The sequence below is a fragment of the Glycine soja genome, chromosome 11 (genome assembly GCF_004193775.1).
Source record: "Glycine soja cultivar W05 chromosome 11, ASM419377v2, whole genome shotgun sequence".
Lineage (NCBI taxonomy): Eukaryota > Viridiplantae > Streptophyta > Magnoliopsida > Fabales > Fabaceae > Glycine > Glycine soja.
The window spans coordinates 27,829,907-27,836,475 of NC_041012.1; the positions used below are offsets into that span (position 1 = coordinate 27,829,907).

General features: G+C 33.7%; 1 non-coding gene across 1 annotated transcript; it reads right to left on the reverse strand.

The window, feature by feature from the left end:
• Positions 1-4,611: 4,611 nt before the first annotated feature.
• On the reverse strand, positions 4,612-4,718 carry LOC114377769. The gene has a single exon (XR_003659205.1). It is a non-coding gene; the product is annotated as a small nucleolar RNA R71 (small nucleolar RNA).
• Positions 4,719-6,569: the final 1,851 nt, after the last annotated feature.

Below are 6,569 nucleotides of genomic sequence, written 5' to 3' on the forward strand. Positions count from 1 at the left end.
TGTGTATGGAATTAAAGTATTTATTTGATAGTTATCTCGAATGATGTTTTGTAATTTTGTATTAATTGGTCATCATCTTCTGGGAAGTGGTGGTAATGTATATTTTATTTTGAGAATTGAATATACAAGAGATACCTCCATCTAGGATGGGGATGAGATAAAAGATATCTCCATCTAGGATGGGAAACAAATTATGGATACCTCCATCTACGATGGGGAAGATAATGAGACGTCATTGCATGGATATAAGCTCATAGACCTTTTAAAGAATTTGAAATTCACAACGGTTCTAGGAACCAAAGAGTTGAGTCTAATGGTTATGAGAATCACTAAGTTATATTTGTGATAATTATTTGTTCAAGAATTGAATGTAGTGAAGTGTTGGTTTGTATTTATTGGATTGTTCTTTTGTTGTGTATGTGAATAAATTTGTGGTTGTTTTATAAGTATATATGTGTGTATTTAATTTAATTTTGGGGATATCATGGTTGGATTTTTCGATTTCTGTATCGGCCGAGAACAATACTATTTGCGAACTCTTTTAAAACTTTTTCTATACTTTGAAATTATTATCTCATTAAAAGTGTTATTTTTAGAGTTCAAGGAAGAAACTTCTGAGACGGAGGAGAATTAAGTACTTAGTTTATTGTTAGTTCAACTTTGTAGATGTCTATATTTGAGAATAAAATTGTTTATTTATGTAAGGATTCTTTTATTTATAATATTTGAAGTATTTCGAACCATTAAAATTTCTAAATTCTTATTTTGTGGATGTTTTAAAGTATATTTTTATATATTATGAGTTCCTATTGTAACTAAGGGTGTTACAATGCCTGTTGTTATGACAGATTCAAGTGAGGTGGTCACTACATGCTACGACAAACGAGGACGAGGCTGCAGATATGGAGGAAGATTGAGGTTGGTCATTAGAGTCATTAGGTTGGTTTGTGTTTTTGTTTATTGTTTTCCTTTTATATGATTATGTTTATATTCGTTAGGTTGATGTCTGTATATGCTTATTGTTTTCCTTTTGTATGTCTTGTGTATAAAAAAAATGTTATAGGTTGATGTCTAATATTGTTGGATTGTGTATATAAATATATTTTAAAATAAATAAATATTAATCTATTTTATATATTTTATATAATATAATTTACAAAATATATTTAAAAATACATCGAAAACATATGTATAAAATTTCTAGTTTAGTTAGTTGATTACATATTTTTATATTTTATTTACATAAACAAAGATAATAAGAGACATTAATTTTTTATTATTTAACATATTTTTATAAGATTAAATCTTTCTTGTTGGAAGGAATCAAGTTAAAGATAATAAATGAAGAACTTTTTTTTTTGTTTATGTTTTAATGCTAGTCAATTTTTTAATGGTTGTTTATAAGAATGAGGTATTACGTGTGTGTCTATGCAATGCACACACATATACATATATTAAAATAACTTGATTATAAAATATTAATAAATACTTTTGTAACTTAAAAATCTAAAAAATTAATATAATTGGTATTTAATATTATTTTAAATTTCTTTAAAAAATTGGTGTTAGACCCCTAAATACTTAGACACGACCCTGATTTCATAAAACATGAATGTGTCTTCCAACAATGGAAAATGTGGAGAAATGTGTTAACAACATTCATGATAATATTGTGCAAGATGGTCAAGAGATTATTGTTGGCTATACACCAACACTTGGGATTGGAATTTGAATATGAGATAACAACCTATGAATTTTATAACAAGTATAATGGAAAAGTCGGGTTCAGTACTATTCATCATGAATATGGAAATAAAAGAAAAAAGATGAAATCTTGACTTCAATAAGATTTTCATACTTCAACAAGGGTAAAAGCTTCGACCCTATTGACTAGTATCAAAACCATTAAAACAAACATCTAGTAAACAACATTTATAGTGTTCCCCAAACTATTACTTTTGAAACTGAGATGGCAAACTATATGTTTGTCTTTAGCTCAAAATACATAGTTCTCCATCAAATTGTCTTTAGTTCACTATCTGTTTGTCAAATCTCCTGCTCAGATTAATGTTGTAACAGATGGCAAACCAAACGCAACTCATTGATGTGCCATTATTTTCTCCTATTTCTTAACCCTTTTTGCACCATTTTAAGTACTGATTAGTCTTAATTGTCAAATTAATTAAACAGTTTTATTATTTGGGCCCATTCAGAAATTAATGAAGCATTGGGCATTGGGCTTGAATCCAGAATTGGGCTTGGGCTTGAATCTAGAATTGGGCTTGGACTTGAAGAGGGCAGACTATTTTATTCTACAAAATTAGTTCTTATCTTATCTTATCTTATCTAGATATTATTTAGATTTGATTTCATCTAGATATTATTTCATCTAGATCTTATCTTATCTTATCTAGATTTTATTTTATTTTATTTATGGGCTTGGATTTAAAACAGATTTGTAAGCTTTGGGGCTGGAAAACTATATAACAGCACCAAGGTTCTAGTTTAGGCTCTCTCTCTCTCTCTCTCTCTCTCTCTCTCTCTCTCTCTCTATTCTTTTTTCTCCTTTTTTCGTTTTTGGCAATTCCAGTTCTGACTTTTAGTTTTAGCAATAAAATTTCGTTCTTCAATAAAATTTCAATCTCTATTGATTAATGGATGGCTAAGTCCCCAGCGTTATTTTCTCTTGAGGATCAAGTACAGTTCTCTTTGAGGTTCTATTATTACTGTTAAATTTTGTTCAGTTTTTCCTCTTCACTAATTACTCTGAATTTGTTGCTATTAATTCATGCATGCTTAGTGCTTGATTAATTGTCTCTGCGCTTAATTTACGTTCATGTTTAATGATCATTTATGAGTAATTGGTGTATGTGTTGCTTAATCACATAATGAATGCCTTATGTTAAATTTTGCTTAGTAATTTAATTTAGGGTTGGATTAAGTGGTTAAACTGATAAAGGATAAATTCTCGCAACCTAGGATAAGAGACTTCCTTGTGAATCAAGGGGAAGCAACGTATTTTAATTCTGATATTTTCTAATTCAATTTTACTCGCTGTTTAATTTACAAAAGCAAACTCCCCCCCCCCCCCCAATTTGTTACTATTTCCTACTATCTGTTATGAACATTTGGTTTATCATTGCTCGTTGGGAAACGACCTAGGATCACTTCCTAGTTACTATATTTTAATATTTATTTGATTCGGGTATGGCCTTGATCAAATTTGGCGTCGTTGCCGGGGAGCAGTGTCCAAAGGTTCATAATAGCTAGTGTCGTGTAAGTATTTAATTCTTTCGTGCCGTGTTAGTATTGTTTAGTACCTTGTTATTTTGTTTATTGTGTGTTCTGTTTTAGTTTTTTTCTATTCAGTGCTTCCCCTGTTTCAGTTTTGGTGTTTTGCTGTGAATAGTGTTTTGCGATGGATTTAGCAACCACTTTTGCTTAATAGAACACTTGCTGGAAAACAGGGTAGTAGTGGAAATCCCTTAGCGACGAATTTTAGAGACCACCCTTGCTAAATTAATTAGGATTTTTTGTTTTGGTAGCTATAGTTGTTATTTTTGGCTGAAGTTTTTTGTGGTCACTTCTTTTGATTCATATTTTGTGGCAAAAATAGCTGGAGCTTTTAGTTTGGTCAGATTTGAAAGTTCCAAAAAAGTAGCAAATTTGATTTTTGTCAAAACTTCAAACGGCCATAACTTTTGCTCCGGTTATCAGAATCACAATTATTATATATGTATTTGGGGTAGAAAAAAATTTCCCATGCCATGGCATTCCGCCGTAGGCCGGCTGAGGTCTCCTTCTTCCAAAAATTGCGATTCTGTCAAAAGTTTTTTATTTTCCAAGTATTATTCTCTTATTTTTCTTAAATTGTCATTTTTAGCTTCTATAGTTAGACTTTGAATTTCTGTTTGAAATTTTTTGTGCTATCTTCTCATCATTTTATAAGGTTGCTCACAAAATTTCATGTCATTTGGATATCATTTGAGGGTAACTGTAGTTCAAACCTACACTGTTACTTGCATAAGAAGACAACTAGTTGTGCATGCTGAATATAGTGTATGACTAGAGGCAATCCATCTGACTTACAACCCTTTGATCCTGAGATAGATAGGACATTTCATAGATTACTTAGACATCATTTAGTACCTTTTGAGCATCCTGAGCATTCTGTTATTGGTGATTTTGAGCATTATTGTTTTGAACATTCTGATTTTGGACATTCTGAGAACATGGCACAACCTCTACCCCGTGAGAGGACTCTAAGGGAAATGGCTGCACCTGATTTCACCTACGAAATCTTGTGCATCCAATACCCTGATGAGGATGTCCCATATGTTCTTAAAACTGGACTGATCCATTTGCTTCCAAAGTTTCATGGCCTTGCAGGTGAAGACCTACACAAGCATCAGAAAGAATTCCATATTGTCTGGTCCACCATGAAACCACCAGATGTTCAGGAGGATCCCATATTTTTTAAGGCCTTTCCTCATTCTTTAATGGGAGTGGCAAAGGACTAGCTATATTACCTTGCTCCAAGGTCCATCACGAGCTGGGATGACCTCAAGAGAGTATTCTTAGAAAAAAAATTTCCCTGCTTCCAGGACCACGGCCATCAGAAAGGATATTTCAGGTATTAGACAACTCAGTGGAGAGAGCCTATATGAATACTGGGAGAGATTTAAAAAATTATGTGCCAGTTGCCCTCACCACCAGATTTCATAGCGGCTTCTTCTCCAATATTTTTATGAAGGACTCAGTAACATGGAGAAAAGTATGATAGATGCTGCCAGTGGTGGAGCCCTTGGAGACATGACCCCTGCTGAAGCCAGAAATTTAATTGAGAAGATGGCTTCCAACTCCCAAAAATTTAGTGCCAGAAATGATGTTATTGTCATTAGAGGAGTGCATGAAGTAGCCACGAATTCATCTTCATCAGGTGAGACTAAGAAGCTTAAAGGTAAACTAGATGCCTTGGTTAACCTGGTAACCCAACTGGCCATGAATAAAAAATTTGCACTTGTCGCCAGACTCTATTGTTTATGCTCCTCTACCGACCACCACACAGACCTTTGCCCTTATGTGCAACAATCTAAAGCAATTGAGCAGCCTGAAGCTTATGCTGCAAACATCTACAACAGACCTCCTCAACCTTAGCAGCAAAATCAGCCACAACAGAACAATTATGACCTCTCCAACAACAGGTACAATCCCGGGTGGAGGAATCATCCCAACCTTAGATGGTCGAATCCGTCACAACAACAGCAGCAACAACAACAACCTTATTTTCAAAATGTTGCTGACCCAAGCAGACCACCAATACAGCAACAACAACAGCCCCAGAAACAACAAATAGTTGAGGCTCCTCCGCAACCTTCCCTTGATGAACTTGTGAGATAAATGACTATGCAAAACATGCAGTTTCAACAAGAGACCAGAGCCTCCATTCAGAGCTTAACTAATCAGATGGGACAATTGGCTACATAGTTAAATCAACAACAATCCCAGAATTCTGACAGATTACCTTCTCAATCTGTCCATAATCCCAAAAATGTGAGTGTCATTACATTGAGATTGGGAAAGCAGTGTCAAGAACCTTAACCAGCAAATGAATCTGCCCAACCTCACTCTACTCCAGAAAAAGATGATGCAAAAACCGAAAATGTAAAGAGTAAGTTACCTAACAATTTCTATGCAGGTGACTCTAAAAAGAAGCAGCATATCCCTCTTCCATTCCCTCCAAGAGCAATTTCCAACAAAAAAATGGAAGAGACAGAGAAGGAGATCTTGGAAACATTTAGAAAAGTAGAAGTAAACATACCTCTGCTGGATGCAATAAAGCAAATTCCAAGATATGCTAAATTCTTGAAGGAGTTGTGCACTAATAAGCAGAAGCTTAAAGGAAGTGAAAGAATTAGCATGGGTAGAAATGTCTTCGCATTGATTGGTAAATCTGTTCCCCAAATCCCTGAAAAATGTAAAGATCCAGGTACATTCAGCATACCTTGTATTATAGGGAACATTATGTTTGACAATGTTATGCTAGATTTAGGAGCTTCTGTTAGTGTGATGCCTCTGTCTATTTTTAATTCTCTATCTCTTGGTCCCTTGCAGTCAACTGATGTGGTAATTCATTTAGCTAATAGAAGTGTTGCCTATCCTGCTGGTTTCATAGAGGATGTCTTAGTTAGAGTTAGTGAACTAATTTTCCCTGTTGATTTTTATATTTTGAATATGGAGAAGGGATTTTCTAAAGGATCAGTTCTCATCATTCTAGGCAGACCTTTTATGAAAATTGCTAGAACTAAGATAGATGTATATGCAGGCACATTATCTATGGAGTTTGGTGATATAACTATTCATTTTAATATTCTTTATGCTATGAAACACCCATCTGATGATCTTTTTGTATTTCGTGTTGAAATAATTAACCATATTGTTGATGAATACGTGACTGATCTTCATTCTAATGTGCATGCCTGTCACTCTTCATGCATTGAATCTAAATTTGTACTTGATCATTTGTCTGAATTTGATGCTGAGAGTGAATCTGAATTTGATATTGATTA